This window comes from Hylobates moloch, unplaced genomic scaffold (genome assembly GCF_009828535.3).
Source record: "Hylobates moloch isolate HMO894 unplaced genomic scaffold, HMol_V3 SCAFFOLD_1, whole genome shotgun sequence".
Taxonomy (NCBI): Eukaryota; Metazoa; Chordata; class Mammalia; order Primates; family Hylobatidae; genus Hylobates; species Hylobates moloch.
The window spans coordinates 176186852-176214615 of NW_026652276.1; the positions used below are offsets into that span (position 1 = coordinate 176186852).

Sequence of the window (27764 nt, forward strand, 5' to 3'; positions counted from 1 at the left end):
TTGAATATATTTTAAATATTTTGTAGGCTATCACTTATCTGTCTCTTTCTCTCTAATTTTGGTTTAAAAAAAGTTTTAGATGATTGCAATTTTATCTGTTCGGTTTAAAATGTAAAACTCCTTCATTCTAGTCCTGTATGATTTTATAAACTTTTTAAAGAAAATTGTTGTTGGTGTATGGCAGCTGGAATATAAGTGAAATACATTTTCATTCAAGTACATAATTAATGTCTTTCCCTACAATGACTACTTGAAAGCTTCTAACTATAATTACTTAATTAAAACAATGAATCCTATATTATATATAGGAAGGATATCCCCAATCTGTATTTAGCAGGTATGTTTAGGATCTCTGTACAGGTTTGTTAAATTTGACATATTAATGTTACCAAGACTTTGGAAATTTGTGAATTGTTTCCCTACCAGCGTGGACTACACTACTCAGAAACCAGGTGTATACTGTTGAGTTACGCAATTACATACTTGAAAATCAAAAAGGGGAAATGAAACCATAAAAGCTGTATAGACAGGAAAGCCAAATGCACTCTCAGGGTGCATCATTACATACTTCAGACTCACAAAATAATCTTCCTTCCTGTAAATAGTTGATAGAGAAATCAGAGATCACATCACATTGACATGGGGAGAAGCACAGAAAGAGTAGACTCACTTTAGCAATTTTTCATGAGTGGGATGACTCCAATATATCTAGAAGGTCAAAGCTTAAATAAACTTTGACTCCATTTTTATCTAATCCAGAAAATTCCCACCATGCTTTTCTTCATTTGATTTTGTGTCTGACAGAAAAAGCTTTCCTTGCAAAGAACTCTCCTACAAGTATTTCAAATTTTCACAACCTGAGGCATAGAAATAAGGCCCTTTTACTTATTTTCCCCCTCAAAATGTCTCCTTTTTGTAATTTGCTTATTGTAATTTGTTCCTTTGTAATAATCAAGGACAGCTTTTGATTTCGATACTCTAGATTGCTACATATGATCATTACAGTAAGCAAGTATTCCAATTAAATGTCACACTTTTGTTTATAATCACTTAGAATCATACTAATGAAGCTTTGTTTCTACACAGCTCTTGAGAGCAGCTAAGGGAAATCAGGAATTTTTCCTAGAATCATACAACATTTCAGGAGAAATGCTGCTGGGCTTGTTTTAAGAAACTGAAGGTCCCTTAAATATCATATCTCCTCTAATAACCTACAAACTACTAGAAACATATTTATGCTTCTATTATTTATATTTCTGTTCCTGAGGCTAAGTATAATTTCTGGCACATAGAAAACATGTTAAAAAAGTATAATCAGTTTTCCTTTGTATTCCACATTCATATATAATTGAATAAAATATCACTACAAATTCTGGTAATAGCAGCCTTGTTGTCTAGAAATATAGAAAGTATATGCAAGTCAAGAGAGTGAAAATTGAAAAATTTTTAAAAGAATTTATTCAATAATGGTATTAAGTGTAATGAACAGAATACTCATATAATCCCTAGGCTAAAAAATGACAGAACATGTGCTTTAAAACGGTATGCATTCAGGAGGAATTAACCTACAATTCTTTGAGTCTTCAAAAAGCATACAGCAATTTCCACCCCTCTTTAAAGAGAAGGATAAAAGGTTATGGTTATGGTTACTTAACTACCAACTTCCCCGAGAGTATCAGAATCCAAAACGGCTTAAGAACCAGGTAAATGTCTTGCAAAAGCTTAAGCTCATGTTTCTTATATGAGCTAAGTACTCACTTGTCAACTAAGAAACTTTTCCAGAGGCATTGAAGTTCAAATGTTTTGTGATTAGGAAAAGTCTGTTTATTGTGTGTGTGTATTTATATAGGTTTAGAGGACAGGTATTTCTCTGCCTTAAGCATCTTTTTTAAAGGCAATATTTTAATATAGGAAATGAGTTGACTTCTATCCTATATCTGTGTTTAGAATGGTTCATCTGAATAGGTTATTTCCATTGTGCACAGGTGGTAAACTTATCTCACATGGTTTTTATATAACAGCCTGGACTAGCAAGCCCCGAAGAGCAACATCTAATGGTATCATTAAAATGATTGTAAACATGCCTGTTGTGGCAGCTGTGAGCTTTCTTTCTGTTGATATAAATTCAAATTGTTTAGTAAGATCAAACAAATGTAGAATTTTAATATGTCAAACATGTCTACATTCTAACAGTTTCTGTTTTTAAAGAGATCTGTTTCTTTAGAAGTCAGGATGGCTATAAAAGAGCCAGACTATGGATCAGATTCAAAGTCAAAACCCATTTTCTGATTAGAACAGAATTATCTGTATCTGTATTATTTAACCAGTTTCCAATGAAAAGAGATCAAGCAGGAAATCTTATTGTCAAGTATTAAAATAAGATGTTGAAGGCATCTGTGTCTATTAATTAACCATAATTACCGTTAGGTTTTTGTCCAAAACAAAATTAAATATTGTGAGGCATTAAATTTAATCTGTCCTTCTTCTAACCTTTTCACCTCTCCTTCACCATCCCTTTTCTGCTAATTTAATAGTTTTCTTAGAATGATGTCACACCATGTGTTTCAATTTTCAGAGCATTTAAAATAATTCTAGGAAACCCAATTAAATTTGAAGTTTTCAAGCAAAAGTGTGGCTTTATTTATTTATTTATTTACTTATTTATTGCAGTGGTAAAAGAAGATTTCTCTGGCAAGGTTCTACTAAAATGTATTCTTAATACAGCAGAAAACTGTGGATTAAAGATCAATAGTATTTATGTAAAAGAAGAGAAAATGCAAATAGTGTGCATTTCCAAATTAAAGCTAATATCCACCAAACAGAATAGATGTCTGGTAGTTTATACAAATTATCTCGTTTAACCTCTCTGGGCCCCAAATCACACAGCTAATAAGCTATAATTGACAATATTATTATTATTATTTTCTTTTTTTGAGACGGAGCATTGCTCTGTCCCCCAGGCTGGAGTGCAGTGGTGCGATCTAGGCTCACTGCAACCTCTGCCTCCAGGGTTCAATTTCTCCTTTCTCAGCCTCCCTAGTAGCTGGGATTACAGGCAAATGCCACCATGCCTGGCTAATTTTTATATTTTTAGTAGAGACAGGGTTTCGCCATGTTGGCCAGGCTGCTGTAGAACTCCTGACCTCAAGTGATCCACTCACCTCGGCCTCCCAAAGTGCTGGGATTACAGGCCCATAATTGACTTTATAAAAGAATCTGCACTCTTAAGTATTGGAATATACTGCCTGTTTTTTATTTGATAGTGTTATTTACTATCTTAAAATAGGTAAATACATTACAGTACTATTTTTACAAATATTTAGGCAAAATTATATATGGGAGGGTGTTCTCTCTTGTGGCACAGAATAAAACTGAATATTCCATTTTTCTCCCCTACATTCTTAGATACCCTTACAATTATTTTAAACCATATGACTATTTTGGAGAATAAAGTGTGGGAGGAAGCATCATGTGTCTCCTTGCAGGCCTAAAATAGTGAAATCTCAGGCACCATTTTTCAGTCTCTCTCCCTCCCTGCTGTGGTTACTAGGAGGCCTTGTGTTGTGGATCCAAAACACCAAAACAGCATGGATTATGGATTACAGAGTTGCTGCAAGAACAGTGCCCAAAGAGGTGCCCAAATATGTAGCAGATTGGGAATGAATCAGAAATATGCCTTTGTTGCATTGAGCACTGAGATATGGGCATTTTTTGTTTCTAACTAACCCAGCTTACCTTGGTTTTTGTAGAAATTAGTACCAGAAGTGAGATTTTTTTTAATAAACAATATATTTGGTATCAATTGAGTGATCCCACAGTGAGCAAACAGAAAGAGAACTGATATTAGTAACTTTGGAAAAATGGAGACACATTTCATACAATAAAAAATCTTAGAAAAATGTGAGCAGCAGATCATGTACTTGACAAATATGTGACTTTGGTTTAAAAGCAGAATGTTCATGTTTGTGGTTGCCATTAACTGTATTTGGCAATATATAATAAGAAAGAAATGGGCTCAGTATAGATTTGGCTAGTTTGCAAGTAGTATTATAAGAGGTGAGAAGAATCCAATGCAGAGCTTTTCAGTGTTGGAAAAATAGTTGTTTCATAGTCCTAAAAAATGGTAAGAGTGAAAAGGTCTTTACAGATAAGTGTCTGGTAATGTATTTCCAATTGATTAAACCGCATCAAAGCAAAAAGTAGGTTACGGACATGGTACTCAATAATTTGGTATAACAACTCAGAGCAAAGATCAGATTAAGAGTGTGGCTCTTCTGGGAAATTCAAACAACTTTCTAGTAACCCTGTTATATTGAGAGAATGAATAATGGAATAAAAGAATAGCGATGGAGAAGATAGAAAGAGCTGGGTATGTTCCAGGTTCATAATGAAGATTTAAATTAATGCTTACTGAGTGTTTGAAAGTTGTACTAGCAATGAAACGATGAGTTTGGATCACACATTAACAAAAGATTGTTACAGATTTAAATGTTTCCATGAGCAGGAAGTTAACTGGGAAAAACTCCTTGGACTCCAAGTAGAGGACATTCCCCAAAACCCACTTCTGATAGGTACAAGTATAATGGGCAAGGAAATGCATCCTTAAAGTTGGAGCTAGGAGGCACACACAACCATGGACTCAAGGCTTCTCAAAAGACAAATCTAGGCTCAGTGGAGGAGCACTCCTCACCAGCTCAGCACCCCTCACAATGCCTCCTCGCTAGAACCAAAACGTCTATGGACTAGTGACTTCTACATGCCTCTCACTCTTCCCCTTTCCTAATGGTATCTGTTCTGTGTCTGTTCCCCCATTTTGAGTGTGTGTGTGTGTGTTTTGTGGATGTTCCCTTCACTTGACTTTTTAGTTTATATGTCTTAATCAAAAGTAGTGACATCTGAACCTGATATAGAAGCTCTCACATCTCAGCCAATGTTGTGGGTGATCTTGGAGATGGGACTGGATTAATCCTTTGAATTGTCTCATGTAGACAGTAGTTAAGAGTGTTTCTTTGTAGATGAATTGCAGACTGTTTCATCTGCAATTTTCAACTGCAAATAATACTACCTAAATATTACATTATTCTTCTACATTTCCTTGCTCCAGAGGTTAGGAAGGGCCAAGAACTAGTCGTACTCAAGAATGGTGAACATGAGTGTAAATTTCAAGGGAGGAAAGTTTGGCCCATTTTTATTTCTTCAATATCTCTCTTGTTCTAAGTTGTTGCCAAGTTAGGACAAGAGACGACACAGTCACACGATTGAAGCTGCCTGAATCACTGTGTATTGCACACAAGATACTGGCCTGGGGATGTCATGGGAATCCACAGTGTACAGTGCACTTGTAGGAATGAGAAATAAACCTTTGTTGTATTCAGTCTCTGACATTTTTTTAGATTACTATATAAAAAATCCTTTCATGACTAACATACTCTGTTATCATATTTAATGGAAATTATGGTTAGACAATTCTGCTTTCTGTCAGAATGAAATATTTGTTTGACTAATATTTTTAACAGATTTATATGTTTATTTCTGTTCTTACATATGATAATTTTTAGAAATCTCACTCTTTCCTACTCTTCAGAAGCCACAATAGTAGAATTAGTTTCTATGTTTAGGACGCTCTAATACATAGACCTAAAATAAAATGTAACACATTTAACAAAATCAAAATAATATGACAACTGCAGATGATTATTATTTTAATTTCCCAATGTCATAGAAAAGTGATCCCTGCTCTAATATCTTCGCAAAAATAAATGGAACAAGGAACCAATGAGTTATTTAAAGGACTTGTTAACTTTCATGTGTCCCTCTTTGTAACTGAGACAGTCGTGTCCTAGAAGTACCGTCCAACAAATGATTAATGAGGTTTCCAGATATTCTGAATTGACTGACATGGAAGGCAGTGAACTTGTGTTTAGCCAAATCTCTGCGAGGCTCAGGAAAAAGGAGATACCTGTCTCTTAAATAATTCATGATCATGTCTAACATTAAATGCTTACAAGTGTATTTTTTAAGTGTAAAGAACTTAATATGTAAGGTAAGTAAGGAGGTAATTTCTGAATGTTTTCTCTCCAAATTTCTCATTATGACTGGTTTAGATGTAGAGATCTTTTAATCTTGTTCATGGTAGTAACAAACTTCCACAAATGCATTGAATAATACAGAAGAAATAACTTATTGGATATTTTTCCACTTTCTTGTTCTATGAACTGGTTAAAATACCTTTTACACCATAGAAATTTGGATGGCAATCTGTTCTACTTGATCACAGTAATAGCTCCTTTGAATAAATTATAATTAGATGACTTCTTAGGTTAGCGAAGGGCTGGAATTATCTGTATCAGTGATTAAATTCTCACTTTCAATTGTGTAAATTTGCTATAGCTGTAATTTTGAAGTAAAATGTTGAAAGTGAATTTAAGAAAAAGTTAATATTGCAGTATCCTGTTGCAAGTAAACTAGAATTTTTTTTCAAATTTACTGTACTTTGGAAGTTCCTTTGTATTTAAAGATAACAGTTTTTATACTTTGTTTTCATAATCAATACCTCCATTTTTTAATATTCTATCTGATAAAGTTAGTTATTAGTTGGAATATTCTGTTATACTTATCGAAATTGTGAAATATTTTTTAGTACAGAAATTCATTGGCTTAGTACACTTCTATCATTCATTATTTTTCAGTTTCTTAAATATGTATTACAAAGTAACTTGGTTTTCTCCAGTTCATTATTAAATTTATTAAAATTTATTTCATTATTAAAATTAATAGCTTGCAATGTAGAAGAAGGTTTCTTTGTTGTTTCTTTTTTATTCATATCTTCTTAGGCTAAAACTTTAGATAGAATTTTTTAAAAATGAATAATGACATAAATGTTTGAGAGTTATTCCAGTAAGTGATTCCAGTTACCTTTACACATACCTATTATAAGGAAAAAAATCCAGTTTTATATTTACTGTAATCTAGAATCCATTTTCTTTTTTTTTTATTATTATACTTTAGGTTTTAGGGTACATGAGCACAATGTGCAGGTTTGTTACATATGTATCCATGTGCCATGTTGTTTTGCTGGACCCATTAACTCGTCATTTAGCATTAGGTGTATCTCCTAAAGCTGTCCCTCCCCCCTCCCTCTACTCCACAACAGTCCCCAGAGTGTGATGTTCCCCTTCCTGTGTCCATGAGTTCTCGTTGTTCAATTCCCACCTATGAGTGAGAACATGCGGTGTTTGGTTTTTTGTCCTTGCGATAGAATCCATTTTCTAAACACAAGTTAGCTTTTATGATATGGGAAATCCATACACAACTTTTGTTTTGTTTTGGAGATGGAGTCTCGCTCTGTCACCCAGGCTGGAGTGCAGTGGTGTGATCTCGGCTCACTACAAGCTCCGCCACCCAGGTTCAAGCCATTCTCCTATCTCAGCCTCCCGAGTAGCTGGAAATACAAGCACACACCACCACGCCTGGCTAATTTTTTTTTTTTTTTTTTGGATTTTTAGTAGAGACAGGGTTTCACAGTGTCAGCAAGGAGGGCCTCGATCTCCTGACCTCATGGTCTGCCCACCTTGGCCTCCCAGAGCCCTGGGATTACAGGCATGAGCCACTGTGCCAGGCCAATTCATACACAACTTTAAAAACTGATCGTGATTTGAATTTCAAATAGGATCTAAAATGGTAAAATTATCACTAATTCAATCTCTGATTTTTTTTCATGTAGGCACCCACAGACACATACATAAAAAACTAGTATCTAAAATATATCATTTACATAAAAATAGCATATGAGGCCTGGCACAATGGCTCATGCCTGTAACCCCAGCAGTTTGGGAGGCCAAGGTAGGTGGATTGCTTGAGATCAGGAGTTTGAGACCATCTTGGCCAACATGGTGAAACCCCATCTCTACTAAAATACAAAAATTAGCTGGCAGTGGTGGCAAGCACCTGTAATCCCAGCTACTAGGGAGGCTGAGGCAGGAGAATTGTTTGAACCCAGGAGGCAGAGTTTTCAGTGAACTGAGATCATGCCACTGCACTCTAGCCTGGGCGACAGAGCAAGACTCCATCTCAAAAAGAAAAGAAAAAATGGCATATGTATTTTGAAAGGAGAAGTGCCACTTTAAAAATTTTTACAACTTTCTGAATGAAGCCAGTCCTTCTTGAAATTGTCATAATCTTGATTGCCTCAACTACTATGCAAACCTCACACCTGGGCTGTTATCCTCAACTACCCAATTCTTGTTCTTTTACATGCATACTTAAGTAAATGTCTAAAAATATCAACGAAGTCCTCAAACTTTCTTATTCTTGATGAATTACTTCATCAAGGCAAAATTCTCTGCCCCAAATTTAAGACTCTTCATAGAATGACCTCAAAATATCCAACAAACTGTATTTGCTACTGAGGTTCAAGACAAAACTATTGCATGTTAGGAATGTGTTCTTAGTCTCTTCTATCAAGATTTGGGCTTGGACAAAAAAGACTAGGCCATATTGGACAGGATTGGCTTTACATACCACAGCATATAGAAGGATGAGCCCAAATGTAGCCCAGATAGAAGATCAAATAGTGGAATTTTGTGTGGAGGTGTGACCAAAGGGGTAGGAGAGAGGGTGATGGGAAGAAATCGAGTACTTTAGTAATTTGTTAAACATTTAGGTTTCTGTATGTTTTGATGTCTGAAGGCCAGAGATTCTGAGTTAGACTGTTTTGCAGAAGACATTAGTCCTCATTCTTGAAGTAATTTGGATGACTGGGGACAAAACAAGAGCAGTCCACCTGTTTTCCCATCTGTAAACCATGACCAACAAGGTCAATGTGTATTATTATATGGATGAGGTTGGAATTTCAAGTTAGAATACTCTTTGAAAATGGGCTTAAATTTTTCAGGCTAACACCGTGACTGACTTGCTACAAATCAGAAAACAATTAAAAGCAAGGTCTTTATTTTTCTCCCCACCATGACCATTCCTCCCATCTCCACACCCAAATTAGAATCACCCTCTCTTTAATGAGTAGAGTTTAGCTTAATATAAAGTGTAAAGGGCAATATTTAAAAATGTAGAAAACTCTACGAATGAAAGAAAGGAAAATTATTCCATCCTATGTGTAGGACTTGGTAGGCAATAATAATGGTTCCCAGAGATGTCCATGTTCTAATCTCAGAAGCTGTAAATATGTTGCCTTACATGGCAAAAGGAGTTTTGCTGGTTTGATTAAGGTAAAGTCCTTTGAGATGGAGAGATTATGCTGCATTATCCAGGTAAATCCTGTCTAATCACATGAGTTCCTTAAGCAGAGAATCTTTCCCAGCAGTGGTCAAAGGGAGATGACTGCATTTGAAAGATTCAACTCCCTGTTGCTGACTCTGAAAGTTAAGGATTTTTGTGCATGGACCAGAGAGAGGCCTTTGGAAACTGGAAATAAAAGTGAAATGGATTCTCCACTAGGGTCTCCAGTGAGGAACTCAGCCCTGCTGCCTCCTTGATTTTAGTTTAAAGTTGCAGACTTCTGACCTATAGAACTGTAATATAATAAATTTATGTTGCTTTCAGCCACTAACTTTTTAACTTTCTGTTAATTTTTTGTAACATCAATAGAAACCTAATATCTATGCTAAATCTATTCCCTTTTCTTGCATTTATTCATAATCTACATCAAAGTGTCCTCACCCTTCCACTACCTACCCAAGATGTGCTCGTAAATTCCATTTGAGAAAACCATCACCTCCTCTGAATAGTACTCAGAGTTTTCCTGTAACCCATATCACACAAAAGAACTTGTATGATAGTTCTACTGAATTGTTGTGCATGAAGATTTTGTTCATTTTAATTATGCTATCAAACTAGATTGTGAACATATCATAGGAATTATTCATGTTTATCCTTCTTTAGAGTTTTCCAGTACACCTGGGACAATGTACATTTTTATTGATCTAAAAGCATTTAAAGCAACAGCATTAATCATTCAAATCTCTTTTCTTCAATCCAGGAAAATAGCTCTTTATTTTCATTTACTGGGCCATCTTTATGATACTTTGTTATGATGTAAATAATTAAAATATATTGCAGAAAATAAGTCTCATTTATTTGGGAACATATGCTGAACTCTTTTTGAATGCACACAAAATCTGCCACGGAATTTCTCATATTGCCATGTAGTTCATAGAAATAAGATTTCCAAAGTCCAATATGTTAAACTCAATCTCACTCCAAAACATAACTTTCATTTACTTTTTTAATATTCGAATTAAAATAGCCCCAAATTAGATGCCAAACAAATCTAATTATATCTTTAGCCATTGTGTGTGAGTCATACTGCCAGTATTTTTGCCTTGCTTGTAGCAAATTTTCCCTAATTGAAAAATGCTGTAAGCAGTAACATATGAAGGAAAAAGCCACCAGTACTTTGAAGTTTATTGGTTACAAAAATGACATGGGTTTACCATATTAATTTTGATGAATATGGAGCTTTAGTTTTGTTGTTTTTCTTTTTTTTTTTTTTTTTTTTTGAGACAAAATCTCGCTGTTTTGCCCAGGCCGGAGTGCAGTGGTGCTATCTCGGCTCACTGCCAGCTCTGCCTCCTGGGTTCATGCCATTTTCCTGCCTCAGCCTCCCGAGTAGCTGGGACTACAGGCGCCCGCCACCGCGCCTGGCTAATTTTTTGTATGTTTTTAGTAGAGACGGGGTTTCACCGCGTTAGCCAGGATGGTCTCGATCTCCTGACCTCGTGGTCTGCCCACCTTGGCCTCCCAAAGTTCTGAGATTACAGGCGTGAGCCACCACACCTGGCCAGTTTTGTTGTTTTTCTTTTTTTTTTTCCCCGTCTTCAGTCTTGTCATTTCATTCTAGTTATGAAATAAGCGGGTGATTTCGGGGATATTTTTCAAAACCTGATCACTTCTGAAATTGAAGCTTTGTTCTTATAAATAGATACAATTATGTTCATATGTTTTGTAGATGAATTCAATAATGTGCCTGTTGAACAGAGTCTCTCATGGGTAGTTACCTCAATTCTTTGGAATTTTACTCTTGAATTTGGTCAATGGGGACAATTCAGTCTGAGGAATGTTTATCCTTGATGTCAAGACTTTTTCCTCATAAACATATACTTCATCTTGTATATATGTGCTCACTTGTGTTAGATAAGCTTTGGAGATATTAACCATAGAGCTATAAATTAACTCCATGAATTACAAACTAACTTATAAAGTTGTGAAAAAACTTAAGGCTTCCTCCATTTCATTAAAACTTAGAATAGATAATTAAAACTATTTTCATGGCTGGGCGCGGTGGCTCACGCCTGTAATCCTAGCACTTTGGAGGCCGAGGCAGGTGGATCATGAGGTCAGGAGATCGAGACTATCCTGGCTAACACGGTGAAACCCTGTCTCTACTAAAAATACAAAAAAATAAGCCAGGCATGGTGGCGGGCACCTGTAGTTCCAGCTACTCAGGAGGCTGAGGCAGGAGAATGGCATAAACCTGGGAGACGGAGCTTACAGTGAGCCGAGATCGTGCCACTGCACTCCAGCCTGGGCAACAGAGCAAGACTCCATCTCAAAAAAAAAAAAAAAATACATATATATATAAAAATATATATATAGTCTTGGATCTTAATTTTTCTATGGATCAGAAAAAAGAAAATAATAAATGTAGATCCACATAAATCTTCCAGTTTACATTTTGAGTTTTTAAATGAGTATAGTCTAAGTTATATAAAAAGTATGCTCATGTCTAAATTCACTGTATATATATATTCTTTTTTTAAAATTATATTTTAAGTTCTGGGATACATGTGCAGAATGTGCAGGTTTGTTACATGGATATACATGTGCTATGGTGGTTTGCTGCACCCATCAGCCCATCATCCACATTAGGTATTTCTCCTAATGCTATCCGTCCCCTTGCCCCCAACACCCCGAAAGGCCCCCGTGTGTGATGTTTCCTCCCTGTGTCCATGTGTTCTCCTTGTTCAACTCCCACTTATGAGTGAGAACATGTGGTGTTTGGCTTTCTGTTCCTGTGTTAGTTTTCAGAGAATGATGGTTTCCAGCTTCGCCCATGTCCCTGCAAAGGACATTAACTCATTCTTTTTTTGGCTTCATAGTATTCCATGGTGTATATGTGCCACATTTTCTTTATCCAGTCTATCATTGATGGGCATTTGGGTTGGTTCCAAGTCTTTGCTATTGTAAATAGTGCCACTGTATATATATATTCTTTGGTTTATTTATAAACTGAAGAAATTTTAGATTTCTTTTGAATATTAATAAAATTATATTGATCATAGAATGACATTATGGATAACTTCATTTACCCAGAAATATTGGAAAATGAGATTTTATTCATTATTGCCTAAGATAATCTGTTCTCACCACTGTGTGAGATTGAAATGACCATCACTGGAAAGTTTTTAAAAAGAGGAACCCTCTTCTGGCCAATGGGGAAGGGCTTTGGGATAGGTGATCAGATGAACCCAAGGGGGCAAGTATAAATTATACCCCTTAAGATAGCACCACACATTATTGGAGACATGATTATATTCAGGTAAATAGCTTTTGATCAGCAGTAGCTGAAAGATTCACCACCAATAACATGGAGGTCCTCCAGAATAAATTAGACTATCTGTTGAGTCACAGCTGAAGTTCAACTGGTTTTCCACTTTGAACCAATGATGGACACCTCTCCCTGGGACACCTCCACATAAAAAATTATTTCTCTGATGATGGGTAGCAGAGATCAGTGAATAAAAATCTAAGCTTATTATCTATCAAACTGTAAAGATTCAAATTCCAGCCACTTAATATTGTACAACTTCAGGCAAGTTACTTAGTTTCAAACAGGGTCCCTTATTCCTTATTTACAAAATAAGAATAAGAATATCACAAAAGACATTGACATAACCAAAGCAATCCTGAGCAAAAAGGACAAAGCTGGAGGCACCACACTACCTGACTTCAAAATTTACTACAAAGCTATAGTAACCCAAAGAGCATAGTGCTGGCATAAAAACAGACATATAGACCAATGGAACAGAATAGAGAACCCAGAAATAAAACCATATGTTTACAGCCAACTGATTATCAACATTAGCAAGCTTGTAAGTAACTGATTTCTATGCTTATTGGAGAAATTATTCTATCCAATGTGTATTGAAGAGTTATTATCAACAAAGGCACTAAGAGCATTAATTGAGGAAAGGACAGTGTCCTTAATAAGTTGTGCTAGGAAAAATAGATATCCACAAGCAGAAAGATGAAACTAGACCCCTTTCTCTGACCATATGCCAAGATCAGCTTTAAATGAATTAAAGACTTAAATATAAGATCTGAAACTATGAAACTATTAGAAGAAAACATAGGGGAAATGCTTCAGAATACTGATCTGCACAAAGATTTTATGGAGATCTCAAAAATACAAGCAACCAAAGCAGAAATAGACAAATAAGATTATATCAAACTGAAAAGCTTCTGCATAGCAAAGGAAACAATAAAGTTAAGCAACAGCCTAAAGAATAAAAGAAAGTATTTCCAAACTATTCATCTGGTAAGGGATTATCAGCCATAATATACAAAAAAGTGAAACAACTCAAGAGCAACATAAATAAATATAAATCTGATTAAAAATATGCAAATAATCTGAAATGACATTTCTCAAAAGAAGACACACAAACATCATAAAAATATATAAACAAATGCTTAACATTGCTAATCATCAGGGAAATGCAAATCAAAACCAGAATGAGAAGTCATCTTAAACCTGTTAAAATGTGTATATCAAAAAGAGAAAGAGTAACAAATGCTGTTGAAGATGTGGACACTTCTTGTACACTGTTGATGGAATGTAAATTAGCACAACCATAAAAAACAGTGTGGAAGTTCCTCAACAAAACTAAAAATAGAATTACCTTATGATCCAGCAATCCCACTGCTGGGTGTATATCCAAAGGAAATCAGTACGTCAAAAAGATATCTGCATCCCTGTTTATTACCGCACTATTCACAATAGCCTAGATATGGAATCAGCCCAAGTGTCCATCAGTGGATGAATGAATAAAAAACTGGTCTGTTAATATATACCCAGTGGAGTATTATTCAGCCGTAAAAAGAATGAAATACTATCATTCATGTAAGGACATGGATGGAACTGGAGGTCATTATGTTAAGTGAAATAAGTCAGGCACAGAAAAGTAAATACTACATGTTTTATCTCATCTGTGGGAGCGAAAAAGTTGATCTCATAAAAGCAGAGGGTAGAATAGTATTTCCTAGAGGCTGGGAAGTGTAGAGCAGATTGGGGATGGGAAGAGACAGGTTAACAGGTACAAAACTGGAACTACATATAAGAAATAATTTCTAGTGTTCAGTAGTTAACAACACTATAGTGACTACAGTTAACTTTTTTTGGTGTATTTTCAAATAGCTAGAAGATAGAATTTTCAATATTCCCAACACTAAGAAATGATAAATGTTTGAGGTGATGTATATACTAATTAACCTAATTTGATTATCACACATGGTATCCTTGCATTAAAGTATCATACAGTACCCCATAAATAAGTACAATTATTATGTGTCAAATAAAAATAAGAATAAGTTTTAATAAAAGAAAGAATACCTACCACATTGGATTGGGGTATGGATCAAATGAAATAATTCCCCAAAGCACTCTGTTCAACCCTGGTACTGAAGAATATTTTAGTGAATGACAGCGGTCATCACATAGGGTTATTAGAAAGACAAATAAGGTGGCATACATGTACAATGAATGGAGCTTGGTACTTGGTGCACTCAATGCCCTCAATAATATTACTTTTTCCAGCCAGGCGCGAAGGCTCATGCCTGTAAGTCCAGCACTTTGGGAGGCCGAGGTGGGTGGATCACCTGAGGTCAGGAGTTCGAGACCAGCCTGGCCAACATGGTGAAACCTCATCTCTACTAAAAATACAAAAATTAGCTGGGTGTGTTGGCGGATGCCTGTAATCCCAGCTACTCAGGAGGCTGAGGCAGGAGAATAACATGAACCAAGGAGGCGGAGGTTGCTGTGAACCTAGATAGCGCCACTGTACTCTAGTCTGAGTGACAGAGTGAGACTCAGTCTCAAAAAAATAAAAAATAAAATAAAATATTACTTATTCCCTGAAACAGTCTCTTTAAAGTATCAATTTATGCTTCAAACATACATGTCTCCTCCCTAGGATTGCAGATAATGAGTCATAGTGCACAGGGTTCTGTCACATGCAGAGGCTATGGCAGAGTGGCTGATCCAGTTACATATATCTCACAAGCACAGTTAAGCCTCTGATTCCCTATATACTGGCAATCATATACTTTAAAAACAATTACTTCCACCAAATATACCTAGCATCAACCATACAAAGTTATTAATCCACTAGGCCAATTATGTTATTAGAAGCTTGCTTTTCCATTTTTACATCTAACTCTTCTCTCTTAAAAGAATACTTTTAGAAATACCTTAAATGGTTTACTGTTATATTTTTGTGATCAGAACAATTTAAGATTATTATTTTAGCTTAACTATAAATACAGATCACTATAAAGATGATAATATAAGCACAACACCTGTAAACCAGAGACAGTTTTAAACTAGATGGTCATCGTCCTTTTAAACATTTCGTTGTACTTGTGTATGCACATACACACACACACATCAATTCATAAAATGTAAGTGTATGAAATATATGTGTTTCATATATGTATCTTAATGGGTACAGTGTTCATATTCAATAATTGACTTAAATATGTTTTTCGATGGACATGCAAGTTTTCTACTTCCACTATTATCAACAGTGCATCAGTGAACATATTTGGGTATAAATATCTTTGCACACATATTTATTGCTATTATTTTAAAGAATTCTTTGAATGGAATTGTTGGGTAAAGGATACACACATTCACATTTTTGATACATACTGGCTTTCACAAATCAATTACCAACTTTTGTTCTCACTGACATGCAGTGTCTTAAAGTTTGCATGAGTTTCATTCTCTATTTACATTGTTTTCTCCTCTGGACTTCTGCCCATGAGATGCTGCCTGAGATCCATTCCTCTCCCGTGATCTCATGACCAGGCCTTCTTGACCATGCTTTTTCAATGACTCTTTTAGCTGGGCCCTTTCTTCAAACTTGAGGACTTCCTTGCTAATCTTCTTGTCACCTAAAGCCAAACTCATCTCATGCCATATTTTCAACAACTACTTGTTAAAAAAATATATTACAAAATAGTAAATACTAATGTTAACGAATGTAACTTAAACTTTCTTGGAAAATGTTAGTGCTCACTTTTATTTTCCAGACACTAGACAAAGTACTATGTATGCATTATATGAAAATTGAATGTTATTATTATTAACTTCCTCTGCAATAAAAATCTGAAGCTCAGAAAATCTTAGTTATTTTCCAAGGACAAATATATATATATATATATATATATATATATATATATAGCACATTTGGGCTTATATCCTTGGTTGTATTATTGCAATTCTTTTCTTAACCACCGTGATGTACTATCTGCATTTGGAAATTCAGGAACAAATTTAGAGCTTTGCCAACATTTTAAAGGCATGATTTTATAAATTACTTTTTTTCATAAATTACTGTGTGATAAAAAATATAAATTTACTTTGGGGTAAGTCAGGCTGATCTCATATTATTTCAGAAAATATCTGTTATTTTAGTCCATAGTAAAAAGTTACTGACCCTATTTGCTTTTTGTTAATAATGATTGCGGACATTTCCTAAGAGATGCCTAGTTGAAAATATGTCCATGTAACTCTGATGAAGTAGGAATTTGGGCAAGCTTGTAGGTGACTGATTTCTGTGCTTATTTCAAAAATGATTCTATTCAACATCTATTGAAGAGCAATTATGGAATAAAAAACTACAGGAAATTTGGTGGCCTTAAAGAAACCATCAGCTTGGTCCACTGGAGTTATCAGATGTGTGAGCTCACTCTAGTTTCTACAGGTTGACTGGGGACACTTACTTAGTCTGGGCTTGGCTGGGGCAACTTAGCAAGGGCTTCTCCATTCCATATATTTTTCATTATTCTTTTGAAACCAGTGGCTTAGCCCAGGTATGTACATTTTATTGTGATGGCAAAAGGACAAGAGAGCAAATGGAAACATACAACATATCTTGAGGACTCAGCTTTTGGAGCTGGCATGTTGTCACTTTTACATCGTTCTATTTGCAAAAGCAAGTCTCATGATGAAACTCATAGCCAAAGAGTGGGGAAATAGGCTGTTCCCCTTTGAGGGAAGAATGGCAAACTCATGTGGCAAAAAGCATGGAGGTAAGACGGAAGTGAGAAGTGGTGCCAGTAATACAGGCTAGCACCAAAGCAACTGAGTTTTTACTTGAAAAGATATTCTGGTTCTAAACTTAAAAACTAACCTATATTTTAAATTATTTGGTCATGGGGTACTATGAAGTTTTTTGATTTCCTGAGACAGAGAGGGCATGCTGCAGATGTTTTAATTTCTGCTCAGGTGATTTGTACCTATGAAATGATTTTGCCTATGTCCTTTAAGAACCACTTGTGTGTTTCTCTGAATGCAGTTTTCAGCACTAAAACTCTCAATGAGTGACTCATTAAACTAGTCACCATTGTATCCACCCACTCAACCTCTTGTCACGGCCTCCAAATCTGTGGCTGCTGTGTCACATAAGCATGAAAACTGTAGAATCCAGAATTCCTATTCAACTTGTGCCAAAACACTAAGCCTTTAAGTTTAAGAGCATTTGAGAATAATTGTAAGAAAAATAGCTTGATTGCTCTGTAACCAGATGCTAAGTTGACTATTACTCACTCACAGTGAGTTAACCGGAAATTAAAGGAGGGAGTCACAGCCCCAGAGTGTGAAAGAAGATAGCCGGAAATGTCCAAAGCAGTTAAGAGGGTGAACAGATTTTGTCTAAAAAGATAAGGCAGCTAAACAGAGGGTGAGAAGACATGAGCCAAATTTACACACACAAATAGTGGAAATAATCTCTGAGAATCCAATTTGGGAAGAAGCGAGGGAGATAATAGTGCTCTGAGTGCCTAGTGATGAGAGAACAAAGAGGTTAACGATGCCTGAGAGACGGGATCAGTAATGTTTCCAAGGTGTCATGGAAGAGTCTGCTGGCAATAGGACAGAAGTGTACTTTTTTGTTTATTAAACCAGTTTACTAAGAAGGTTCAAGTTTGCATCAAAGTTCAAACTTTATAAATTATTTGTTTGCTTTGCTTTCCAGAATATTTAAAAAAAACGATCCATGGGACAGTCTAACATAACAAAGGGAATTATTCATCAAGAAGAGGCCCTTTAGCAGGTAAGTGTGAGGAAACCCTTCATCTTTAAAAGGCATATGACTCTTTGCTTGATGTTTGACTTTAAGTGGAACCGAAAAAGTTTTAAGGAGATTAACATCTTTATATTCTTAAAGCCAACATCTTCAAAATAACAACCTAAAAGCAAAGTGAAAAATCCAATCAGGTGTTTATTGATTTTTTCAAATTCAAATATATATAATATTGTTTCTCAACTTCTATGAGATATAGGGCTTGTCTTGATATAAGTAATGAGATAGATATAATTATGTTCCATGATTTAATATTTTATTTTCTTATATCTTAATTATGAGTTGATGCTATAGTCTGAACAATTAAGACCTAAATGCTCTTCCAAATTTACATAAAAATTCAAAATTTTGTGTTAGAAAACTACTTTTTAAAAAACTCAAGTATTCTGCATCTGGGTAGAAACTAAAGATAATTGCTAATTCTAGATGTTATTATGATTACTGTTCCAATTTTATTGTTTTAAATGCCTCAACTGTCTACTTCCCCCATACTATATGACATAAATTAAAATCTCTGAGCCATGTTATATGTTGTTCACTAGTAAACATCAACATGCTGGTACAGAAAGGCGTATTTGATTCTGTAAAAAGTTTCTGAAGGAACAAGATAATAAAAAAACACTGTAAAACTATTTGCACCAACCTAATATTACTGGAAGGAATTTCTGTCAATAACTACTGATGTGACCCAGTGCTTCTAACCTAGATGTATGTACATCTATGTATATATGTTAGATAGGGTAGATATACATATTACCTATCTATATACCTACCTATTTACCTCCTTCATCTCCCTCCATCATCCATTCTCATGTTCTATATGGTTATATGTTCTATATGGTATACTAGATACTCAACTAATCTATTTCAAATAAATGAATTAGTAGTTTCATCTGTAGCTGTTGTTAGCATGGAAGAACTTGGGGAAACTGAGAATCTTTTCTTCTGCCTTAGAACATGCTATATTAACCTGTGGTTTATGTAATTACCATTGTATATCTCCTTATTTTTGTCCCTAAAGAAAATTTACATCTTACAACTTCATTCCTATGAATTTTATTTCCTTCCCTATAAAATGAGCATACAAATATACATTATAAAGGTATATTTGAGGTCTAAACAAAATAATGTGTATTAAATGTAATGCCTTGAAAAGGTAAATATTTATAAATTGGCATGGCTTTGAGACAATAAGAAAAACTAGAATTGGCACATGGTTAAAGTGGGAATTCAACAGAGCAACCAAGATGTTTCTAACCTTTTCTTTTTAATTGCATTTGAGGCCTATCAAATCTTTTACACAAAATTATAAATTATTCATGATTTCCATAGATATCTTATATTTTATCTTAAGAGGTGTCTGCTAAACTATACAAATCTGGAAGGAAACTTAGGCTAAAATATAAGGTATTGGCCTATGTGTACACACATTGCTCATTATCTAATGAGGCTCTGGAGCTATGAAACATGCATGGTGCAGTGTGGAAACAAATTTTATGGATTGTGACTCACATATATTATCACATTAAATCCCTATAAATTCTTAAACACAACTTCTTTTATCAGTTTATGCCTATACTCAAAGCCAGCAATTGCTTCCTTTGTCTGCAAAATAAGTTACTAGCTCCTAAGATTGCTATTCCAAGTTCTCAAGAATCTGGTCCCATTCTACCTCTTTAAGGTTTTTTTCTACTTATGCCCATTAAAATTTTGTGCTTCAATCAGATTAACCTATTCATTCAATCCATAATTCCAAAAGCAGTCTACATCCTTACCTTTGTTTTTACAGCTTCCTTTCCTATTTGGTATGACTTTCCATCTTGACAAAAGCTTATACATCCTTTAAATAATAGGTCCAGCCTCTACCTAGCTGCATCTCTGAATTATCTCAGTTGATAATTATCTCACCATTATCTGAAAAAAATTAGTAATATTTATATTACTAATTTTCATTCCTATAAAAATATTAATTTACTAATTACTAATACAATTAGATGTTATTTTTATTATATATATAATATATTTAATACCTGTCACCTCTTTCTAAAATGGCATGCCTGTGAGTCTTTGTTTTGTTCACCATTTTATAAACAGTACCTAGATTTTCACGTGAAATATACTAGATGCTCAACTAATCTATTTTGAATAAATGAATTAACATTTACAATTAACTAGATTAGGAATATGTTGTCTTTTCTGGTCTGCAGAAATTTGGGTGTTGAATGTATTTCTTAAAAAGACTATTCAATATAAACATCTGAAGACTAGATTCTTCTTTTGTACCAAGTCTGTCACTTCATGGCAACTCTCTTAAACAAGCTACATTTCAGTTTCTATTTATGAAATAGTGATAAACATTATCGCCTTTGTTCTTGTCACTTGAAGTTACAAAACTGATGGAAAAAAAAAAGTATGTTGAATTCCAAAAGTCACTTTCAACAGCTCATTATTAACTTTGGAATGACTAAAAATGATTCTTCTGCTTGGTTCCAAAGAAAGATAATAATGCACTTTGGGGTATTAGGGATAAGTCCATACAGAACACAGGATATTAAAAGACATATTTATAAGAAAGATTCCAGACATCCCAAATTCATAAAATGTCTGGCTATAAGTTGGTTTGAAGTTTTGCCTGGACTCCAGATACAGGTTTCTGTATTTTATCTGTCTATCTCTATATTTTTGATTTCCACTGGGATTCAGTTTTGGCAACATGAGTTTATTGTTTCCAGTGAAAACATCAATATGCTAATTCCCAATGAGATGAATTAACATTGTGCTCTAGTGATATCTGCAGTTTTTGGGTTGGATATATATTTGATGGAAAATCTATACTGAAGATTCATGATTGATATAAAATCCGGTGACTTGTGCATACACAAATGTATACAAGTTATATATAACTTTATCTTACACTTGTTATTATATAGCCTATATATGTGTTTTTGCATATGTATTTATGCTAGATATATATAGTGAATATGTATGTCTATATACTGTATATGTGTGTATATGTATATCTGTATACATACACACTTGCTATATAATAATCAAGGTGAGATAAATTGTATATATTACTTATATAGAATTAACATGCATTTTATATGTAAATTATAATAATAATTGTTAGAAACTATTAGTCATTTAGGTAAGATGCTTATTTTTGTTCATCTTTTACTTTAAATTTATCTTACTTTGGTCATTATGTGGCCAGTATCTTTATATGTATATACTATATCTGTACTGTATAAATACATTATACAGTACATTAAAGCAATAACATAAAACTATAAAGCCAAACCAAAATTCTGACCTACTGATGTAATTTTTTAGTGATGCATAAAATAACTACCTTGCTTTTAAAATTATCTTTATCCTTGTAAACCTCATTACAAAGATAAATAACATGTTTTTAATTACAACTCATCGAAGATGACAATGATTTATATCCATAAGTGGTTGTGACATGCGGGTCACTTTCTGTTGGATTGCATACAAGATAAAGGATTAAATTTCATAAAAAAAACAGTTCTTTTCAGAAGCTCACTGTTTTAAGCAAGATTTACTAACATTATGGTGAATGAATCTGCAGACTGTTTTTAAAGTTGTAAAGACAAATCGAATTTTTGAAGCTTATAACCTATTTTTAGAAATACCATGGGTTATCTATAAATAAGCTTAAATATTTTGTGTTATAAATTTAATTTCTGTAGCACCTATAACACATTGTGCTCACTTATGTACTCAAATCACAACATCCTTGAAAGCATTACTTCTACTTTTGTGATGTTTCTATATTTAGTAATTAGCATAGAATATTTATACAATTATTATGTATTTACTGAATGTGTTCATCAGAAAGTCCAGTATTTTATAAACCTAAGATTTCTTCAAGGTTCTTTTAAATAAACAGAATTGTAGATTTGACTAAGGGAAATTTTATGACACTCCAAAGAATTCAATGCAGTTTCTTTAGCTTACTTTTTGAGATATTTTCATAGTTTCATTTCCATCTTTATTTTCAACTGGATCTGCTCTACCTATATATATATATAGGTCTACTCATTATTCCAAATGCAAGTCTTGCTTTCTCACCTATCTGCCTTTTTCATTCCATTATTCCTGTCTGAAATGTATTCCCTCTGCAAGTCCTATCAAAATCTTAGGCTCTTGTTAAGCCTCAACTCACATCCAGTCTTCTTTCTCTGAAGTAACTGAAAGAGCTGTGTGGAACTATACTAGATCACCATCTTTTCTGATCATCTGTAGCAAATCTATCCTTTGAATATCAACAGAAATATTTGGCAAAACTATTGTTTGGCGATTTTTTTCTTAAGAAGGTGTATTTTAAATATGCACATACATTAGCTCTTTAAATATATTTACGATTCTTAAAGACGTAAACAAATTATGTAGATTATTTTTGAGGATCCACTGGCCTACTTTAATAATACTTCCTTTTAAGGCAATGGCATATAACTTGAATTAAATCAAGTAGCATTTGTTTGCCTCTTTCTTTAAGATGAAAAATTAAGTAATTAAACTACATTGTGAACATATATTCACAATTGGTAATTCCACATCTCACCTATACATTTATTTTTTATTAGAAAATGTCTTTCTTACTTCTATTCTAGCCCCAATTCCTAGAGGGGCCTTGCTGACCCTTACTTGAGGACATTAATTGAACTGTCTATGAATCAGATTCATAGACATATGACATATATAAATGGTCAAGCCCCTGAACATGTTGCTTAAATTCTCTGCACCTCAATTTATTCAAAAATTAAGTTGTTTTTTTTTAAGATTAAAGGCATTTTAGTGTATGCAAATTGTTTAGAACATTGAATTGCTGGAACAAGCTCTCAGGTATCTGCCTATAGAATCAAGTGAAAGCACAAGAAAAAAAATCCTGCTTAACCAAGTAGCTAGATTTGAATTATCTTTTTTATATGGTTAGTGTTGGAATAGCAATTTACCACTAGTATGCCTATCACTTTAAACCTCAGAAAATGACATGTGGATTTTTATTGCACAGAAAGGCCTTTTCTCAGTTGTTGTTTATGGATGAACTAAGTGAATCTCTTGGGAAGACTTAAGTAATTCTGCCTTGGAGTGCTCACCTATTAAGGCAGAAAGAGTATGTGTTCCATGTTCTTGCTTGATTGAGTGTAAAGTATGGTTGTAGTATGCTTGAGTGTAGCACGGAGTCACAGAGGATGAAGTGAGAATTAGATAGCAAGAATCCATTTTCCACTACAGCGGTTTGCTTAGAAACTTGATTATAGCAGATTGATAAAAAGGAGTAATTTACTGTTTTAGTAAATGAATACTGATCATGTCATCATAATATACCATTTTAATATTATATTACTGTACCACTTATTACAATTGTAATTATTTGTTTAATGCTTTAGTTTCTCCCCTACACTGTCAGCTTTATAATGGGATGGTATATTTCTGCTTTAGTTGAAAATGTATTTCATGGGCCTACTTCAGGTCTGTGGAACCTACTACTAGGTTCACAGTAAATATACGATGATGTAAATTTTCATTTCTGAAGCAAATGTACTATGATGGCTAACATAAAACTAAATCAGAGAGGGTAAAGTGAAGTAAAAAATTAATGGAGAAGGAGGTCTTTGACATATAGACAGGTCAAGAGTCTTTTATAAAAATAATAATGTGTCTGTCTGTGACAGGTTCAATGCAAGCTTTTCAGAGGTAGTACAAACGCCTTTGTTTTTCCTTATTGACAAATGTGATATTTAAATCATTTAGTTAAAGAGTAGCGTCTCCACATTTTTTAGTTTATGTTTTTATAACCATGTTATAATTACTCAAATGTAAATTATGATATAATTTAAATTTGATAATTTAACTTACTCAAAATATTTAAATATTAGTTAAACTCACGTTACTTATCGTAGATGTGTTATCTATTCACAATCTCTTAGAATAATTATCTTGTGATGTTCATGCAGTTCTCAATATCAGATTGTGTCTAGATTTGGTTGTAAATAGAAATATGTTAAATGTAAAAGTTCACTTAAGACGAACATCAAAGTGATTTTGAAGTTGTTGCAGCAAAAAAAAGTAACAATATAAAAGTGTTAGTATGATGAATAATAACTAGAAGTCAGCATATTAAAAATGTGGTTACCAGTTTAAACAAGCAGATCAGTGGAAAAAATAATAATAATACAGTATAAGATACAGTCACATTTACTCTGAGAAAGAAGTCTTCGCAAAAGTGAAGAACTCATTTAGGGAATTAATTTTGGAGACAAAGAGAGATGAGGGTTTGAATCCTGCATTAATACCTATGAGCTCTGTGACACTGAACAAGTAATATGCTTTCAGCCTCTATTTCAAGCATAGAGTGGGCATTATAAAATAAATGCAGAGAGAGAGCTCAAACAAAGCACTTATACCTAGACTATTCTGAACCATAAAGGCACCAAAAGAACATCTTGTATTGGTTCCAAACTTTTAATATATACGATATTTCTTTCCAAACATGAGTACTTGAGTAAACTGGGTAAGATAATGTTCTCTCTGGCATGTAGGCTTTTGTAACTATTTCTCCTTGTCACAACATCATTTATTTTCCTGTGGCATAAACCCCACCCAAACACCCCTCAATTCTCCCTACAGGATTGAATTGACTCTATCTCCTATGTTACTATTCCTAATGATTATTGTTTAATTGTCATATATTTTTATTCCCTTTGTAGTGCCATAACCACAAGGTAATCGTAAGACAGGGTCCTATTGCTGGGCAGCTGGGAATAGAGTTAATGCACCATGCAGTTTTGATCAAGAATTGTAGCTTTATTTGGTCAGATGCATTCTGCGTTTTTAACTGCTCTCATTCTTGTGGTTACAAGAATGCAAACAATTCTACAGTTCCACTTCTTTTTTTTTTTTTTTTCTCTTGTTCTTTTTTCTCTCACTCCTCAGTCTCTCTATGGCCTCAGGGCCTGCCTGACCTGCACAGTTTATTCTGAATTTACTAACTTCTTTTAGTTCCAAATGTTACTTTTGATTACTTTTCCCCTTTTCTTATAAAATAATTTTTGCCTCTAATCTATAATTAACTGAAATAAAGTGACAGCATAGTAATGCAAGTAGAAAATTGTTTTTTGCTATTTGGAAGTACAATAAATGCTTGGGTTCCCATGTCACATAACAAAATACATTCTTGGTAATAAATATTTAGTTTATTGTGCAATATAACAATATACTTTTTGTGGCTGAAATAATTAAATGTAAAAATTCAAACGATTTTTTAAATTCTAAAAAAAAAAAATAAATACAGCTGTAATCCAGAAGGGTGATGGATTTCTAAGCTTGAATGATGAAATGGAATTAAGAAGTAAATACTTAATAACACAGAATTAAAAGTTTTATTTTAAAAAATCATTTTGTATATTTGTGTCTCTGTATTTTCTTTCTTTAAGGCCAATGTACAAGGTGTTTTCAGGGAATGTTTTAAGGGAATATGACAAAGGATTATGTCAATATATGAAACTTATTGGTTTCAGAATCTAGTTACATTCTTAAAAAATCACTGAGGACCCTAAAAGGTTTTGTTTATGTTTATCAGTATTTACTGTACTGGAAATTAAAACAGATATTTTATAATATATATTTATTATGTCATTTAACAACTATAATAAATAAATGTTAACCAATACATATTTTAATGAAGATATATTTTCAAAACAAAATGAATTAGTGAGCAAGTACCATTGTTTCATTATTTTTGAACATCTCCATAACATCTGGCTAAATAGATGGGTTCTCATACCTGCATCTGCTTTCAATCTGTGGTGATGGCACTCATCTGCAGCCTCTGGAAAACTGCACAGTACACTCACCAGAGAATGAGAGGGGAAGAAACAGCTTATATCCTAATATTATTTTAAAAGTAATGTTGACCTTGCAGAGCCCCTGAAAAGTTCTTAAGGAATCTTAGAGTTCCCTAGATCACACTATGAGAAAGATTGGCCTAGATCAATCAGGACTATACAGGGAGCTGGAATTAATAACAATATCACAAAAACAGCATAGCTGCTATAGAAGAGGAGCAGAATAGTTGTGAAAGTTACAATCACAATTTGTCTAAACCATAAAGTTTATTGTACTGAAGCCATTCACAATAGGCCAATTCCACGTAATTAAGTGGAAACATGTTTGTGTTATAAAATTGAAGGCAAAAAATACAAAATTAAAAGTCTTAGGTCAATTAAATGTGTATAGATATCTTATAGATAGATGTAGATCTAAAGAAAGCTGTTAAAACTTTTGTTTTTAAAGAACTGGGGTGAAAAATTGAAAGAACATGCACCAAAAATAATAGCACTTACCTTTAATGCAAAGGCACCTGGCTATGTATTTTTTAATGTCCGAGAGTGAAAAAGCAGTGACAATCTAGTCTCTATCTCCTCAACTGTCATGAAACTTTAGATCACTGAACTGTTTTCTCTCAGGATTTCTATTTCTCTCACTTAATGAATCAGTTCTTTGTTGGTTTGGAATTAGGTCCAGAATAGCTGTTCTCCAAATAATTCATTTCCTTTATCTTTGATGGATGGAATTTTCAATAAGGTGTGTCAGGAATTTGTCAGATGATGTGATTTTGCTGAAAGAGAATTTCAGCAGATGTCCGTAGACTAACTCTTTCCTTGCTACTTTAGCTTCTGAGACAGCATGGTGAGCTGGGTCAGGGCATATCATCTATTTTCTGCTCTAGCTAGTTGTACAGTAATGTACTCCCATACCACTGTTTACTTTGTAACTTCCCCATTTTTTCTTCATCCATTAAATCTGTAGCATATTTCCAAACTTGGATCAATGAATGAACACTGCTTTTTGCAGACATAGAGCAGGACTCTAGATAGAGTCTACTCAGTCCTACTCTGGAGTAGCCCATAGTCCTATATGTTATGACAATTACTTTGTGTTTATTATTTGAATTACATTTTTATCTTTATTCTGCCTTCCCATACTCTTACATACATCCTTAACATTAGAAAATGGATGTTACCATAAAATTATCAGTAAAAATGCTAGAGTTCCATGTAATTATGTAAACACAAATAGTTAACAATACTTATTCTACTATAAATATAGAAAGGGATTTCATATGTTCTAAACCATATCAAAGTTAAAGTTGTAAAGTTTTACAAGAAGCCATAACTGAAGGATAAGATTACAAAGTACAATAATGATTTCACAGTGACATATTTGCCTTTGTTCACCATCATTCATTGTTATTCAACTCTAGCAAATAGTGTGCTGAATCTCTCTGATGTTTTTAGAACAGGTTTCCAAAAATGTCTTCCAATATTGATGATGAAACTATAAAAACCCTGAATAATG

At 33.9% G+C, this 27764-nt stretch overlaps 1 protein-coding gene across 1 annotated transcript in view; it reads left to right on the forward strand.

Moving 5' to 3' along the window:
* Window positions 1-18297: 18297 nt before the first annotated feature.
* Window positions 18298-27764, forward strand: part of SEMA3A (semaphorin 3A) — a 423701-nt gene continuing 414234 nt past the window's right edge. Inside the window, exon 1 of the mRNA XM_058425206.1 lies at window positions 18298-18347. The gene's annotated coding sequence lies outside the window, so the exon portion shown is untranslated. The remainder of the gene's footprint in view (window positions 18348-27764) is intronic.